The following is an 18,701-nucleotide window of genomic DNA, read 5'->3' on the forward strand; positions in this document are numbered from 1 at the left end:
AAGCCCATTTATGTGGTATAAGGCCACAAATAAGGCTTATGTGCATTAATATGTCTGCCTTGACATCTGGTAAAGCCGGGAAGGCCTTGAATGGCCTGCTTCTTCGCTTCCCTCTTTGATCCAGTCATCAAAGTCTCCTAGCCAAGCAACTCTCCTTATCAAAAGGACCAGGCACAGGTCCTACTTAACCCTGAGTAGGAGGTTTCAGTTCCCTCCAAGCAAGTGGAATTTTTCAGACAAGCCAATCTCATCCTCCACATGAATCAGAGGCTCCTCAGCCTCTTGATATTACAAAGCCTGCTTCCCACAGCCTTTGGTTGTTCATGCTGTTTCTGAGGAAAGGTCCCACGTGCCCTGCATGGCATTCCTGTCCTCAGCCTCCAGCTATGAGTCCATGTGACTAGTCAGCTGCTGTTGATCTCATCTGTCCAGTGTTGTATGTTTGGCCATCCCCAAGCCACTAGTGCAGGATCCCTCCTTCATCAGTGAAGAGAATAGGAAGTGATTAAAACCAGTTTTGTAAACTCCTCATACATAATTCATCAGTTGCTGCTGGGCCAGACATCAATCACTGATATTCAGGACAAACTTCACCCTTCTGACCTCTCCTTTTTACCTCAGGGGCATGAAGCCTGGAAACTGCATTTCTCAGAGGCCCTTGCCATCAGGTTTCCCATTAGATCCCACCAATTAGAGGCACTTGCATGACATTATAAAGGTAAAGAGAAGCTACCTCCCCGGTAGCAGCTGTGGGAGAGTGGTCGACAAGAGATGGAAGGCATTGCCAGAGGCTTCTGAGTGTCTCCCAGAGAGCCACCTCTACGGGGACTACCCTCCTAGGTCTGTTTTATGTGAAATATCCTGATATTGTTGTAGCAGATGCCTCTGCACCACGGTTCATATCCTCTTGGCTTTACCTCTGATTTCAGCCATGGTTGCACAGTTCCACACAAGCTTTAACTCGCTTCATGCTAGCAGCATCCTGCCTCAAGTGCAGGATACACATATCCATTTTCTGTTCCTCCAACATTTCAGAAGTCACAAGAGTTAGCTGGCTCACATACACATGGGCAGCTCATAAATATAGGAAGTCAGTATCTCTGGGGGCAATTCTCAGGATCCAGTGGATAAATCCCCCTGCCTTCTAATCTTTGGGGAGACAATTCTGGAAGGTATCCTGTATCTCAGTAGGTTCTCACAGAATCAAGCTCCTACCCATCATAATGCAACCTCCACAACACACCCTACCCAGGTTAGCTATTCTTCTTTCCCTTACTCTCCAACTGCTGATCCCTGGGCTCACTTCTCAAGTAAACTATCTGGTCACAGTCCTTTTCTCAGGCTCTGCTTTGTGAGGAATCCAAGCTAAGATAGGGGTCTTGCTGACATTCACTCCTCTGGCCGTCCAAAGATTGTATAGCTTCTAATTCCCTGTAATGAAACATTTCCTAGTCCTCCTACCTAGACCAGCTTTTGTTTTCATGACCTAACTATAATTAATATAGTTACAGAATACTCTATCACATTTGATCATTTTATTTATCCATTAATCTGCAAATGGATATTAAGTGTGCCTCTATTATTTTACTTAGTATCTTCAGTACATTGATTACTATGGAAAACATTGTTAGTTGTTTACCAACAGCCATTCTCTCCATTTCCCTTACTAAGAAAACCCAATTTGGGTTAACCTGACAATGTACAAAACCTAAATCTGGGAAATTATCCCAATCTCCCTACAGCTAGAGGAGACATAGTTCTAGCTAATGAGAAATAAACAGAAGTCCATCAGAGATTTCTAGGAAAGATTTACCTGTCTTCTTGTCCTTTTTCTATTCTCACCTGGAACAATGACATGAGAGTAACTTTGACCCATTCTCTAAGGATTTTTAGATCTATTGAAATTTTGTGACAGATGGGAGAAAAATGTTAACAGCGGCAGATTTCTTTTTCATGGGCTCCAAAATCACTGTGGATGGTGACTGCAGCAATGAAAAAACTATCACAAACCTAGACAGCAAATTAAAAACCAGACATCACTTTGCTAACAAAGGTCCGTAGAATCAAAGCTATGGCTTTTCTGATATAAGACTTGGACCACAAAGAAGGCTGAGCACCAAAGAATTGATGCTTTCAAACTGTGGTGCTGGAGAAGACTCTTGAGAGTCCCTTGGACTGCAAGGAGATCAAACCAGTCAATCCTAAAGGAAATCAACCCTAAATATTAATTGGGAGGACTGATGCTGAAGCTCTAATACTTTGGCCACCGCATGTGAAGAGCCTACTCATTGGGAAAGATCCTGATGCTGGGAAAGATCGAGGGCAAGAGGAGAAGGTGGTGACAGATGATGAGACGGTTGAATAGCATCACTGATTCAATGGACATGAGTTTGAGCAAACTCTAGGAGATAGTGAAGGACAGGGATGTCTGGAGTGCTAGAGTCCTTGGGGTTGCAGAGTCAGACATGACTTTATGACTGAACAACAACAACAACCATTCAGAGGCTGCTTATTCCAAATATTAAATTAGATAGTACACGGGGGAAGTTTCTTATAAATGATAGAGATATAAATATAATTAACATTATTATTATCATTGTGTTTCTTATTCTTCCACATATAGCAAACAGAACCAAAATGTTCAAACATGGAAATTTTTCAGGTATGAATGAGACAAGTTTTTCTCTTTCCAGACTAAGATCATATATGATTTGTATAATAGACTGTTAAATAGTTGTCTGACACACACAGACAGGCACACCCTAAGTATTAGTTCACTGAAGTCTGACACTGGATTTTTTTTTTTTTTTTTTTTTTTTTTTTACTGTGTTAGTGCTCATGGTAACTGTCATGTAAACATATAGGTCTTTGTAATGAAAATTTTTATATTCCAAGATTTTGGCTATGTTGAATAGGGTTAAAGATGTTACAATTTCATGAGATTGAGTTTATAACCAGAAAGGAAATCTGAAGCCTTCAATATAAGAAAGCAGTTCGGCATCAAATGAAAGTTGGTATCCAACCTGCATTTTGTTTCTCATACCTAGGCAGCTTTCTGGCCAGTAAGAATAGGTGAACTTGCAGAGAAAGCATTAGCTTCCATGCTGATTGGAAAATGAAGTTATGAGATTTTATACTGACAAAAATATCATGGAGCTTTTATGTCCCTTTTTGATGCTGATAAGTCCGAACATTCAGAAAGTTGCTGTAAAAAATACAGCAGAAGAGGGAACTTACTTATTTCTCTTTGTCTAGTCTGGATTGAGAATCTAGTCAGTGGAAAAGAGAAATAATTTGAAAAAAATGTTAATAAACACAGAAAACTACTCACAGCAAAACTGGCATAAACAGGCTCGAGGAAATGTCCAGTGAAATTACTTATATTACTCAGTTCAGTTCAGTCGCTCAGTTGTGTCCGACTCCTCGTGACCCGATGGACTGCAGTGTGCCAGGCCTCCCTGTCCATCACCAATTCCCAGAGTTTACTCAAACTCATGTCCATTGAGTCAGTGATGCCATCCAACCATTTCATCCTCTGTTGTCCCCTTCTCCTCCTGCCTTCAATCTTTCCCAGCATCAGGGTCTTTTCCAATGAGTCAGTTCTTCACATCATGTGGCCAAAGTATTGGAGTTTCAGCTTCAGCATCAGTCTTTCCAATGAATATTCAGGACTGATCTACTTTAGGATGGACTGGTTGGATCTCCTTGCAGTCCAAGTGACTCTCAAGAGCCTTCTCCAGCACTACAGTTTGAAAGGATCAATGTTTTGGTGCTCAGCTTTCCTTTTGGTCCAACTCTCACATCCATACACGACTACTGGAAAAACCAGAGCTTTGACTCTATGGACCTTTGTGGGCACAGTGATGTCGTTGCTTTTTAATATGCTGTCTAGGTTTGTCATAGCTTTTCTTCCACAGAAGAAGTATCTTTTAATTTCAAGGCTTCAGTCATCATCTGCAGTGATTTTGGAGCCCAAGAAACTGAAATCTGTCACTGTTTCCATTTTTCCCCACCTATTTGCCATGAAGTGATGAGACCAGATGCCATGATCTTTGTTTTTTGAATGCTGAGTCTTAAGCCACCTTTTCCACTACCCTCTTTGACCTTCAACAAGAAGTTCTTTAGTTCCTCTTCACTTTATGCCATTAGGGTAGTGTCATCTGCTTATCTAAGGTTATTGATATTTTTCCTGGCAAACTTGACTCCAGCTTGAGCTTCATCCAGCCTGGCATTTTGCATGATGTACTCTGTATATAAGCTGGCTCAGATGGCAAATAAAAGCTTTTGTGTGTGTGTGTGTGTGTGTCTATATATATATATACTCTGTGTGTGTGTGTGTGTATGTGTGTGTATATATATATACATATTAGAAAATTAATGAATTTTTGCCTAGCTAAAAAGATACATAACATTTAGATTCCACTTGCTTGACTTCGTATAAATACAATGCTAGGTTTCTAATTTATATTCACTCAAAATTTTGATATAGCCTCATATATTTTGGCATCTAGTATAGCCCTTGTTCGAGGAATAAAGATACAATTGATCTGTGACGGGGATGTATGTTAGGGAACAGTAAACCTTTTTTGTTTGAAGTTACTAAGATCTGGACATCTTTTGTTACTGCAATATAACTTAATATATCCTGACTATATATATATAAAGTAATTGTTATGAGAAATGGGGTGCTCCAGTAACAACAAAAAGCCCTAAAACAAAGGAATTGGCTTAGGGCCAGGCAGTAGTCCCATGCAGAAATTCTTTTAATGGAGCCTAGAAGGATGGCAATCCATTCTGCAGAAGGAAAATATTTGCTAAAACTGTCACTTGTGACAACTTAGAACACACATAATGCACCTAATGAGCTTGTTGCTCTAGGTGAAGAGAGGGAAAAATGGAATGCTAATAGCATCCTCTGATTGCTGCTGGCTGTGTCTGACAAGCTACCATGAGAAAGAGATGATTTTTTTAAAAAGTGAAAACTTTATTAAGCAGAAATAAAAAGGACTGAGAGCCCAGAAATTCCAAGTCTTATAGGATTAGAAGAGGCAATTTCTTTATAATCCAAACTATAACACAAAATATCAATAACCTCAGATATGCAGAAAGCGAAGAGGAACTAAAGAGCTTCTTGATGAAAGTGAAAGAGGAGAGTGAAAAAGCTGGCTTAAAATTCAACATTTAAAAAACGAAGATCATAGCATCCGGTTCCATCGCTTCATGGCAAATAGATAAGGAAACAATGGAAGCAGTGACAGATTTTATTTTCTTGAGCTCAAAAATTACTGCAGATGGTGACTGCAGCCATGAAATTAAAAGATGCTTCCTTTTCAGAAGAAAAGTTATGACAAACCGAGACAGTGTATTAAAAAGCAGAGATAGTTCTTTGCCAATAAAGGTCCATATAGTCAAAGCTGTGACTTTTCCATTAGTCATGGATGGAGGTGAGAGTTGGACCATAAAGAAGGTTGAGACCTGAAGAATTGATGCTTTAGAACTGTGGTGCTGGAGAAGACTCTTGAGAGTCCCTTGGACTGCAAGGAGATCAAACCAGTCAATCCTAAAGGAAATCAATCTTGAATATTCATTGGAAGAACTGATGCTGAAGCTGAAGCTCCAATACTTTGGCTACCTGATGCAAAGAGCTGACTCATTAGAAAAGACCCTGATGCTGAGAAAGATTGAAGGTAGGAGAAGTGGATGACAGAGGAGATGGTTGCATGGCATCACTGACTTGATAGGCATGAGTTTGAGCAGGCTACAGGAGATGGTGAAGGACAGGGAAGCCTGGTGTGCTACAGTCCATGGGGTCGCAGAGTCGGATACGACTGAATGACTGGACAACAACAGACAAAACTAACGAGACCTTTAAGCAATGAAGGCTAATTAAATCTCAGTTTCAGGGCAAGGACCAAATTAAAGATTGGCCTTTATAACCTTTAAAAAGCCCCTAAATGGCCTCAGGTAGCCCCATGTGGACAAAATAACCTAGGAATAAGAGACTAAGGGTATCTCCCCCTAAGTTCATAGTACATAAGATTAAGTTTAGAGAAGAAGGACTCCCTTCCTGGCCCAAGCTTGGTGATACGATTTGTTTGGCTAATGAGATATGAGCAGGCTTGATGTGTGTTGATTCTGGACCGAAGCTTTAACAGCCAGTGTTTGATTAAAACACTCTTGACCACAAAACTGGCAGTGTTCCCGACAGAGGCTACATCATCAGCCTAGAACTCAGAGTAAAAAGGACAGTAAGCAGAGCTGCAGCCCATCCTTGTTGCCTTGTCACAGTGTGAATGAGAAATAAACTGCCATGATTGTTCATCACCACAGCATAAATCAGCCTATCTACCTAGACAGACATGATGACTTTTAAAAACATCTTTCACAACTTCAAAGGAGCAGAGGCCTATTTCATAATAACAGAGGTGAAAGTTTGCTCACTAAACAAAAGCCAACAGCAGAAGAGAAAATTAGCACATTTAAAAACAAGTTATTAAGGCTCTGTTGGGGACTATGCTTCATTAAACTGACTGCCTTCTCTGGTTCTGCCTCTTCATGCCCCATATTTTTCTTAAAAAAAAAAAAAAAAAAATCTCTGCTTATGGCACTCCCCTCCCAATTCTCAAATTCCATTCATAATGGTACTACTAATATACTCTGTTGCTTCCTCCAATTAATTCTAAATGAAAAAGGATTTAATGTTTTCATTCATTAGGGGTGAAAATGAGCCAGATTGGCATATTTAGAATGTTTTTGTTCTTTGCAGTGAATCACTGTTTAATTGACATACCAGCTCCATCAACAACTCTGATGGAATCATACGTTGACACCAATGGCTAATAAATGTTGGGTTGAACTCTTAGTTTAGATCCTCATATAGAAGTTACTGCCTCCAGTGACAACCAGCAGGGGCCTAAGTTCATTTTTGCTCAGAAGAGCCAATGAGGGCTGCACACACTTTGATCTGAGTGCCAGAAGCAGCCAGCACAGAGCCTGGGACAGAGCCTGTGATCAAGGAATGTCAAGTTCCTCTTGTGCCCAGTCTCCTTCCTGCCTCTTTACTGAAGACATCTGTCTGATCAGACTCACTGTCACTTTAAGGTCTTAAAACAGAAAATGAAAGTCACTCAGTCATGTCTGACTCTTTGCGACCCCATGGACTATACAGTCCATGGAATTCTCCAGGCCAGAATACTGGAGTGGGTAGCCTTTCCCTTCTCCAGGGGATCTTCCCAACCCAGGGATCAAACCAGGTCTCCCACATTGCAGGCAGATTCTTTACCAGTTGAGCCACAAGGGAAGCCCAAGAATACTGGAGTGGGTGGCCCATCCCTCCTGTACAATGTCATGAACCTCTGTCCATAGCTTTTCAGGCACTCTATCAGATCTAAACCCTTGAATCTATTGGTCACTTCCATGGTATAATTGTAAGGGATTTGATTTAGGTCATACCTGAATGGTCTACTGGTTTTCCATACTTTTTTCAATTTAAGTCTGAATTTTGCAGTAAGGAGTTCATGATCTGAGCCACAGTCAGCTCCCAGTCTTGTTTTTGCTGATCCTATAGAGCTGCTTCATCTTTGGCTGCAAAGAATATAATCAATCTGATTTCGGGATTGACCATCTGGTGATGTCCATGTGTAGAGTCTTCTCTTGTGTTGCAGGAAAAGGGTGTTTGCTATGACCAGTGCACTCTCTTGGCTAAACTCTGTTAGCCTTTGATCTGCTTCGTTTTGTACTTCAAGGACCAAATTTGCCTGTTACTCCACATACCTCTTGACTTCCTATTTTTGCATTCCAGTCCCCTATAATGAAAAGAACATCTTTTTTGATGTTAGTTCTAGAAGGTCTTGTAGGTCTTCATAGACCCGTTCAACTTCACCTTCTTCAGCATTACTGGTTGGGGCATAGACTTCGATTACTGTGATAGTGAATGGTTTGCCTTGGAAACGAACAGAGATCATCCTGGTGGTGATCAAGACCACCCCCAAGAAAAAGAAATGCAAAAAGGCAAAATGGTTGCCTGAGGAGGCCTTATAAATAGCTGAGAAAAGAAGAGAAGCTAAAGGCAAAGGAGAAAAGGAAAGATATAAGCAGATGAATGCAGAATTCCAAAGAACAGCAAGAAGCAATAAGAAAGCCTTCCTCAGTGATCAATGCAAAAAAATAGAGGAAAACAATAGAATGGGAAAGACTCGAGATTTCTTCATAAAAATTAGAGATATCAAAGGAACATTTCATGCAAAGATGGGCACAATAAAGGACAGAAACATTATGGACCTAAAAGAAGCAAAAGATATTAAGAAGAGGTGGCAAGAATGCACAGACGAACTATACAAAAAAGATGGTGTGATGATCACTCACCTAGAGCCAGACATCCTAGAATGTGAAGGCAAGTGGGCCTTAGAAAGCATCCCTATGAACAAAGCTAGTGGAGGTGATGGAATTCCAGTTGAGCTATGTCAAATCCTAAAAGATGATGCTGTGAAAGTGCTGCACTCAATATGCCAGCAAATTTGAAAAACTCAGCAGTGGCCACAGGACTGGAAAAGGTCAATTTTCATTTCAATTCCAAAGAAAGGCAATGCTAAAGAATGTTAAAACTACCACATAATTGCACTCATCTCACACGCTAGCAAAGTAATGCTCAAAATTCTCCAAGCCAGGCTTGAACATTATGTGAACCGTGAACTTCCAGATGTCCAGCTGGATTTAGAAAAGGCAGAGGAACCAGAGATCAAATTGACAATATCTGCTAGATCATCAAAAAAGCGAGTCCCAGAAAAACATCTGCTGCTGCTGCTGCTGCTAAGTCACTTCAGCCATGTCCAACTCTGCGCGACCCCATAGATGGCAGCCCACCAGGCTCCCCCGTCCCTGGGATTCTCCAGGCAAGAACACTGAAGTGGGTTGCCATTTCCTTCTCTAATGCATGAAAGTGAAAAGTGAAAGTGAAGTCGCTCAGTAGTATCTGACTCCTCGTGACCCCATGGACTGCAGCCCACCAGGCTCCTCCGTCCATGGGATTTTCTAGACAAGAGTACTGGAGTGGGTTGCCATTGCCTTCTCCATGATCAACCTAGACAGTATATTAAAAAGCAGAGACATTACTTTGCCAAGAAAGGTCTGTCTAGTCATAGCTATGGTTTTTCCAGTAGTCATGTATGGATGTGAGAGTTGGACTATAAAGAAAGCTGAGTGCAGAAGAATTGATGCTTTTGAACTGTGGTGTTGGAGAGGACTCTTGAGAGTCACTTGGACTGCAAGGAGATCCAACCAGTCCATCCTAAAGGAAATCAGTCCTGACTATTCATTGGAAGGACTGATGTTGAAGCTGAAACTCCAATCCTTTGGCCACCTGATGTGAAGAACTGACTCACTGGAAAAGACCCTGATGCTGGGATAGATTGAAGGCAGGAGGAGAAGGGGACAACAGAGGATGAGATGGTTGGATGGCATCACCAACTGGATGGACATGAGTTTGAACAAGCTCTGGGAGCTGGTGATGGACAGGGAATTCTGGTGTGCTACAGTCCATGGGGTCACCAAGAGTTGGACATGACTGAGAGAGTGAACTGAACTTAACTGAGCCTATCCCTTCTTCTGAATATGGAACAACAGACTGGTTCCAAATAGGAAAAGGAGTACGTCAAGGCTGTATATTGTCACCCTGCTTATTTAAATTATATGCAGAGTACATCACGAGAAACACTGGACTGGAAGAAGCACAGCTGGAATCAAGATTGCCGGGAGAAATATCAATAGCCTCAGATATGCAGATGACACCACCCTTATGGCAGAAAGTGAAGAGGAACTAAAAACCTCTTGATGAAAGTGAAAGAGGAGAGTGAAAAAGTTGGCTTAAAGCTCAACATTCAGAAAACGAAGATCATGGCATGTGGTCCCATCACTTCATGGGAAATAGATAGGGAAATAATGGAAACAGTGTCAGACTTTATTTTTTGGGGCTCCAAAACCACTGCAGATGGTGACTGCAGCCATGAAATTAAAAGACGCTTACTCCTTGGAAGAAAAGTTATGACCAACCTAGATAGTATATTCAAAAGCAGAGATGTTACTTTGCCAACAAAGGTCTGTCTAGTCAAGGCTATGGTTTTTCCTGTGGTCATGTATGGATGTGAGAGTTGGACTGTGAAGAAAGCTGAGCGCTGAAGAATTGATGCTTTTGAACTGTGGTGTTGGAGAAGACTCCTGAGAGTCCCCTGGACTGCAAGGAGATCCAACCAGTCCATTCTGAAGGATATCAGCTCTGGGTGTTCTTTGGAAGGAATGATGCTAAAGCTGAAACTCCAATACTTTGACCACCTCATGCGAAGAGTTGACTCATTGGAAAAGACTCTGATGCTGGGAGGGATTGGGGGCAGGAGGAAAAGGGGATGACAGTGGATGAGATGGCTGGATGGCATCAACAACTCAATGGACGTGAGTTTGAGTGAACTCCGGGAGTTGGTGATGGACAGGGAGGCCTGGCGTGCTGCGATTCATGGGGTCGCAAAGAGTCGGACACGACTGAGCGAGTGAACTGAACTGATCCCTTTCAGCGGATCTTCCTGACTCAGGATTTGAACTGGGGTCTCCTGCATTGCATGCGGATTCTTTACCTACTGAATTATCAGGGAAGCCCTTAAAACAGAGGTGGCAGGAAATTTCTCTACAGCACAGCTTGTAGGGAAGCTCAGTTTTCTAGACCAGGGTGATCAGGTGTCCCTCCCTTACAGGACTGGCTCCACTGTCATAAGAGGTTTAAGAAGAACTTAGCAAGAAAAAAGGCAGTTGCATCCAATGAGGTCAATTTAATTAGTTCCTCCCTCCCTTATTTTTGGGGGTCTGGCAATAATCAAGGGAAGTTGAACAAGTTAAATTTCTTATTCTTCCACTGTTGAGATAGCTCCTGATTTTTTTTAAAAAAAGCTCATTGTTCCTGGGTAGGAAAATGATGTCTAACATGGCTAAAGTAACACTTCTTGACCTGATGTAAATAAAATCTGGCTTGATATATTAAAAGTCCAAAAGGCCTTCACCGTGGACATTAGCCCATTGGCCCAGATGCTCTAACAAAATCCTTTTTCCACAGATAACTCCCCACATTCACGAAACTGCAATCTTTAAGGCTAGAGAAAAAAAAACAATTTTTTATCATGTGATATCAAGTTATAAGTTGAGATCTTTGTTGCCATGGAGATGGGATTTTTCTTGCAGTGCTGGCCTTTTGCTGGAAGATGTTGTATATAATCAATAAAGGAATAGTACTTTCATACTTTCCTCTTGGGGAATGGATTCTAAGCAAAGGCACATAGAACCGTATTTGATGGGTCTTAAATGTCAATGCATAGAAATTTCCCCTGTGAAATACCAGAATGCTCAAATAAAATCCCTTTACCATGCTCTGCTGAAGGATTCACTAAAAGTCAGAGTATACAGGCCAGTTCCTGATTTCTATCTGTTCCTTGTCAAATGTTTCTGTAGTGCTTTGGGTCCCATCTAATAAGTCCTTCAGATGTCTGAACTGCTTCTTAATCAAGAACCAAGTTGAGTTGAGAAACTCTTAGACCTTGAATTTTGGAATAAGTTTAAAGGGTGTAAATGAATCTCTCTTGAACACTATGTCTGAAATTTGTAATCATGTAATCTTCTGTTACTAGCTATCTTGGTGTTATACCATTCCATTATCATTTAATCTGAAATCTCTCTGCTTTGTTTTTCTTTTGGTGATTTGGCCATCTTGAAGTTCTATGTTTTCCTCTTTCCCTCAGAGGAACACCTTGGTAGAAAGCAACAATCTTTTAAAGATTTTCCTAACATAACAGATGGATGGATGATATCTTCTCTTACTTTCCATGTATGTATATCAAAAGTCGGCAGCCACTCCACTTTAAAAATATGGTGATTCAAGCAGGGTCTCTATTTATACATGATTATTCCTAACAGGAGAAAAATCCTCTATGTATAACAGTCTTCTCTTTCCAGAGAAAAGTAAATGGAATAAAATGGGGTCAGATGGATACATGCCAAACCACTAGATCTGTCTATTTAGATGCTCTGGTGTCGTTACACAGTTACCCTCTAGGACTAGGAGAGTGTGGGTAGAAAAGGAAAGGAAACCAAGCTGGAGTCAGTACTATGAGTTCACCAAACTTGCTTCTTCCTCCTGCAGGTCACGGGCTCAGCTCCATTTTCAAAGCTCCCCTGAAGTTAGGTAGGACCACATAGCAAAATTCTAGTGTCTAAACTGCATGATCCTCTACTCTCTTTCTCACTTAGTTGCCAGGTTGATGCAGAGAATGCAGGAGACGGATGCTGAATCTAAGATGCATTATAGAGAACTTCTAGGTCCCTAAATGGAACAGGGGCTTCCGAGGTGGTGCTAGTAGTAAAGAACCCATTTGCCAACATAGGAGACGTAAACGATGCACGTTCAATCCCAGGGTCGGGAAGATCCCCTGGAGAAGGAAATGGCACCCTACTCTAGTATTCTTGCCTGGGGAATCCCATAGACAGAGGAGCCTGGTGGGCTACAGTCCATATGGTCGCAAAGAGTTGGACATGACTGAAGCGACTTAGCACACAAATGGAGCTAAGGGTCCTTCTTCACCCCAATTCATGCCAACCTACATAGGATCAGGATGTGAGTGATAAATTTTTATGTCAAAACACTGAGATTTGGGTTTTTTGTTAATACAATCAGTATTACCTACCTGGATTAAAAAAGGCAGTAAGTGGATCCTGAAACACGGTTCCTCTTGTATGTTTAGACCACCTAGTTCAGTGTCCTGAACTAATCTTCAATAATCCATATTAGAATTTTGAGGCAACTCTTGATAGAGGGACACTGTTCATTGATCCTCTGAACTTAAGGACCAAGAAGAAATCTTAATATTTAGTGCAAACCTAGAACTGATAGCCAAAAACAAATATAAAATTCCTCGTTCTTGTTAATTTCCCAAACTCTCCATGTCCATGAAAAAAGGAATAATACAAATAGCTCCAGAAGCTGGAGCTCACAAATGTCACTTCAGGGAGGGGACAGGGAGGATGAGGGAAGGAGACAGGACCATTTATACCATCCAACCTCTTTCAAATTATTCACTCATCATTTCCATGGGGAGATTATCCTCCTCCAACACCACTTTCCATTTTGCAAATGTGTAGTGTGCAGACTTTCCTGGTTTGATGGGGAAGGTTTCCAAGAAAATTAAATGTCAAGGCTGCTTGGCTTATTGGTTTCATTCTGTATAAATTCCCTTTGAAATTCAGCTTTGAATAATAACATTCCTCAGTGTCAATGTGACAAATTAGCTTCAGTCTTAATGGGGTGTGAGAATCGAGAAAGAAGAGGACTAGCTATGGTGCTCATGTTAGCACGTTAGACAATTAATAGAGAATTAAGTCCAAAAGGCAGACTTTAACAGCTCTGAGGAAGAAATGGCACAAGAGACACCAGATTTTTTCTAAAATCTATTGATTATTTCTTCCTATCTTTTTCATTTTCCAGAGGTCAGGATCCTGATAGATGCAAAATTTAATGTATACTAGAACCCTCCCCTGAATGTAGATAGGACGTTGCTGGGAAACCTATGTTTTCCTATGAGACCACACTCAAGACTACTCCTGGCTGTGAATGAGTGAGCCAGCCTTGGGAGACCCAGGCCCAGAATTCCTCCCCGCATCTCTCATCCCTACAGTAGCCCCATGTAGCACTATTCTATTATATGGCTTCGAACACAGGTTGACCGGTGAAGACTGGTTTGGGGTGGATCTAATATTTAGTCAAAAAATATTTTAGTCTTTTTTTTTTTTTAACCCTTCCTTTCAGTTCACATATATTAAAATATGAGACAAAGGCTAAGAGAACAGTCCTTGTACATACGTGAATCATATCAGTCCAGGCTCTCAGAGATAAAACCTTAATATATGTTATCTGCATATGGACGACATACGTAAGCATGTGATCACAAGGTGCTTTCCCATTAAAGTAAAAACATGTTATAAAAATAGAAAGCTTAAAATAAAAAGATAGTGCAATTCCTTCACCCTGCACTGTGAGGATACAGCCCAGAAGGGCTGACTGACTTGTCCAAGGTCTGTTTCTCTGATATGACTGATTGACTTGATATGACAGGATATACATACACAGAGAGAGTGAGAGAAAGGAAAAAGATATACCAGTTTGCACATTAAAATCTGAGATGTCTGGAAGCAGTATGATGATATTTAAAATAATCCTCAAAGCATGCATCATCCAGCAAAATTATTCTTTAAGACTTGAAACCTAGGATTACAAAAGCTGTTGCCAACCTTGTTGCCAAGGTTTTATCAAAAGGAAACTTGGATTGGGAAGACTTATTTCTTTACACGCTGTTTCCAGGGATAACCGCACCAATCGATGGATGACACATTTCCCAGAGATTTGTCACAATATCATGACTGACGCTTCTATTTCTACTCACAAACAGGACAGACTAGGTTCTCAACTGGGTTTTGATTCCTAAGCCTTTTCAGAGTATGAAAAATTGACCCCAGCATTGCAGTTGATGCTTTTAAAACTCATTTTACACAACATGGCTTTGCAGGCATGGATCAGAGCTAGGACAGTAAGAAATAAATTATGAACTGTGTTAATAGCAGAAACAGGACAGTAATATCAACTCAAACAGTTTGAGGGGAGTAAGTTTCAAAAATGTGCCACAAATGGATCAGAAATAGTTACCAACAGTGTGAAGCAACCCTAAACAGTTCGTAATAGAGTGGACAGTATTGGCTCTAGAGAAAACAGTAACCAATGAAACCCCCAAAAATGGATATTACTGTAGACTCTCCAACCTGAGAAGGAGGTCAACCCCATTCTGGAGACTGCATCCTCCGACAGACTGGAAAGGCCCTCAGTTCATTTGCCAAAGGCAGCGAGGCACCTGTGCACTCTTGGGTGAGAATTTTCCTATAGCTGGAGAAATTGCTGAGCACGTGCTGAAATTCTGGCCCCTGATTCACAGCTAGGGATTCACCTGTAGGATCTCTAGCTCTGCAAACAAGAAGTGGCGAACACACTCAGGCACAATGCCAAGGAAGAGCTCGCCAACTCTCCTTTTAACCTTTCTACTGCAGGCTCAGGGGGCCTTAGACCACTGCACAGGGAAATAGTGCCTGAGCAGGGAACAAGAGAAACCTGCTTGGCACTGGACATGAAACAGTTAATCAGGCACCCCTTTGGAGACAGGGAGCAATGCAGGCAGGATGAAGGGCAGAGTGAGATATAAGAGTTAAGCAGAAAGTACCCATATGTCCATTCAATGCAGGGGAAGAAAGGCTTCTAGCTTTGAAACTGTGTACAAGGCCCTGTGTCCTTGTCTTTTGAAGTAAAGGGCTGACTTAAGAGTTAAGGATCAGTAAGTGTGAAGATGTGGAAACAAAGAATAGCTGTTGGTCTAGGGAACTGGTAATAATTTAGACTATAATTCTGCCACATAGCAGAATCACTGAACTCCCCGTTCCCAGAAAGATATAGATAAAACACCTGACACACATTCCTAAGTTGCGCTTATAGGAAGCAGACCCCCTTCCAGATGAAAAGTGCTGACCACAAGAACACAGACCCTAAATTGGTTCAAACAAGAAGGTTGTTCATACTTGAAACTTCACCTTGATGCCAGCAAACTGGCAATCCAAGAACTGTTCATGAGCTGATCATGCCCTGCTCCTTGAACCTATAGAACTCCTCACTACCCCTCCAGGGTGGGTGACACAGTCTTGGGGGCATTAGCCCACTGTGCCCACCTTTGCCTGGCAAAGCAATAAAGCTACTCTTTTCTACTTCATCCAACTCTCTCCGCATTTCTATTTGAACAGAGACTGAGTTTGGGCAATAGTTTGGACCCTCAAACAGGAAGTTACTTTTCCAACCAAAAGCAGCTGAGAATAACCTCTCCTATTTAGTCTGTAGTCAGAGTTAATGAGGCCATCGCATTGAGAGAGGATGTAGAGCAGAGAAATACAGAGAGTCAGGGCAACAAAGCCAAGTCAAACTTGAATTAAGTGGTAGATCAGGAAGCTGTAATTCTGGAGAACTTCTGGCAGGAAGTAAACTTCCTTCCAAATACAACTATGAAGCTCATATTTGAAGAGACCTTAGATGAGGTGGGTAAACAGAAACTATTAGGTTGGTACAAAAAGTAACTGCGGTTTGGCATTGTTGAAGCTTGCCATTTGATATTGCAATACATTTTTAAATAAACATGGTTATGTTATACATTTTAATGCACATTTCTTGCTTCATTTATTTTTTTGCTAATGACTTATTACTTGCTGTGCATTTCATATTTATTTTAGACTATAGAAATGATGTTAGACCAAAAGCTAATTTGGGCAATTTTCTTATTTGACTTCAAAATGGGTGGTAAAGCAGTGGAGACAACTCCTAACATCAACAACACATTTAGCCCAGGAACTGCTAATGAACATACAGGCAGTGGTGGTTTGAGAAGTTTTGCAATGGAGACAAGAGTTTTGAAGATGAGGAGCACAGTGGCCAGCCATCAAAGTTGACAATGACCAACTGAGAGCATTATTGAAGCTGATCTCTTATAACTACAGGAGAAGTTGCTGAAGAACTCAATGCCAGCCATCCTATGGTCATTTGGCATTTGAATCAAATCGGAAAGGTGAAAAAGCTCGATAAGTGGGTGTCTCACGAGCTGACCAAAATTCCAAAAAACTGTCGTTTTGAAGGGTCATCTTCTCTTATTCTATGAAACAACAATAAACCATTTTTCAATCAGATTATGACATATGACAAAAAGCGTTTTTTATATGACAAACAGTGGTGACCATCTCAGTGGTTAGACCAAGAAGGTCAAAGCACTTCCCAAAGCCAGACTCCTACCCAAAAAAGGTCAAGGTTGTTGTTTGGTGGTCTGCTGTCCATATGATCCACTACAGCTTTCTGAATTCTGGCGAAACCATTACATCTGAGAAGTATGTTCGGCAAATCAATGAGACACACCGAGAAATGCAATGCCTACAGCTGGCAATGATCAACAGAAAGGGCCCAATTCTTCTCCACGACATTGCCTGACCACACGTCGCACAACCAACACTTCAAAGTTGAATGAATTGGGCTACACAGTTTTGTCTCTTTCACCAAGTTCACCTGGCCTCTTGCCAACCGACTACTGCTTTTTCAAGCATCTCGAAAACTTTTTGCAGGGAAGATGCTTCCACAACCAGCAGGAGGCAGAAAATGCTTTCCAAGAGTTCACAGAATCCTGAGGTACAGATTTTTACACTACAGGAATAAGCAAATTTATTTCTCATTGGCAAAAATGTGTTGATTGTAATGGTTCCTATTTTGACAGACAAAGATGTGTTTCAGTGTAGTTACAATGATTTAAAATTCATAGTCTGAATCTCCAAGTACATTTGTGTCAACCTAATAGAATAAATTTTATAGACAATAAAGAAAAGCCTTATTTGTTGTTGTTATTTAGTCACTAAGTTGTGTCCAACTCTTTTGCCATCCCATGGATTGTAGCCTGCCAGTCTCCTCTGTCCATTAGATTTCCCAGGGAAGAATACTGGCCATTTCCTTCTCCGTACTGGTTTTTACTATCATGGAGTCAAGAATATCATGGAAAAGAATCAGCAGGAAAAAAATGAGTGTTACATTGATTATCCTTTTATAAATTAGCTACATACATTTATGGTTTGGTTAAATTATCACAGAGTATATGCAGTGGACTTTGAAAGTGTAACCTACACTGCCTGCAACTTGGAAGTGCAGGGGAGAATACAACTTTGAAAATGTTAGAGAGACAAAACGTTATGCTATTCACACTCTTACACAACCCTTAGTTAACTGACCTGCAAATGAACCAGTACCCTCCATTCCACTCCATGTCACACTGACTGATTCCCTTGCAACACCAAGAACTCACAGGTAACAGGTTTCTGGGGTGTCTCCACATTGTCTGCTTTCAAGAATAAGTTGTGTCTCCAAATATGCTTATGTCCAGTTTATGTGTTATGTTAGTTACCTAATAACTCGTAACATAGTTACTAGTAACATAGTTGCATAACACACTGTGAAAGCAGGAAAAAGGGACTGAAGAGAAAGCTGTCTGTATGCAAACTAAATCAAGTGCTTTGAATAGACTTAATTGATATGTTTCCTCTAACAATGCCTTCAATTAGGTGTCAAGGCAACTGTAAAATATTTTTTTACCTATAAAAACTCAAAGATTCTATGCTCACATTTCATTGCAAGAGTCAAAGAGTAATTGAGAAAATAAAGAAAATATAACTACAAATTGTAGACAAAGCATTACGGGGCAGGGGGTTATGCCAGAAATAAGCAGCAGGACTCTAAGAATAGGTCTTCAGATCAGATCAGATCAGATCAGTCGCTCAGTCGTGCCCGACTCTTTGCGACCCCATGAATTGCAGCACGCCAGGCCTCCCTGTCCATCACCAACTCCCGGAGTTCACTGAGACTCACGTCCATCGAGTCAGTGATGCCATCCAGCCATCTCATCCTCTGTCATCCCCTTCTCCTCCTGCCCCCAATCCCTCCCAGAATCAGAGTCTTTTCCAATGAGTCAACTCTTTGCATGAGGTGGCCAAAGTACTGGAGTTTCAGCTTTAGCATCATTCCTTCCAAAGAAATCCTTAGGTCACCATTAAAAGATATA

The 18,701-nt window shown here is 41.1% G+C and overlaps 1 protein-coding gene and 1 pseudogene across 6 annotated transcripts in view; one reads left to right on the forward strand and one right to left on the reverse strand.

The window, feature by feature from the left end:
• The window catches only part of TMEM108 (transmembrane protein 108), a 409,024-nt gene that overhangs the window by 202,556 nt on the left and 187,767 nt on the right, over positions 1-18,701 (reverse strand). The gene's annotated exons all lie outside the window — the stretch shown is intronic.
• LOC129644536 (histone-lysine N-methyltransferase SETMAR-like) lies at positions 16,120-17,391 on the forward strand (annotated as a pseudogene).

This window comes from Bubalus kerabau, chromosome 2, assembly GCF_029407905.1.
Source record: "Bubalus kerabau isolate K-KA32 ecotype Philippines breed swamp buffalo chromosome 2, PCC_UOA_SB_1v2, whole genome shotgun sequence".
NCBI lineage: Eukaryota > Metazoa > Chordata > Mammalia > Artiodactyla > Bovidae > Bubalus > Bubalus kerabau.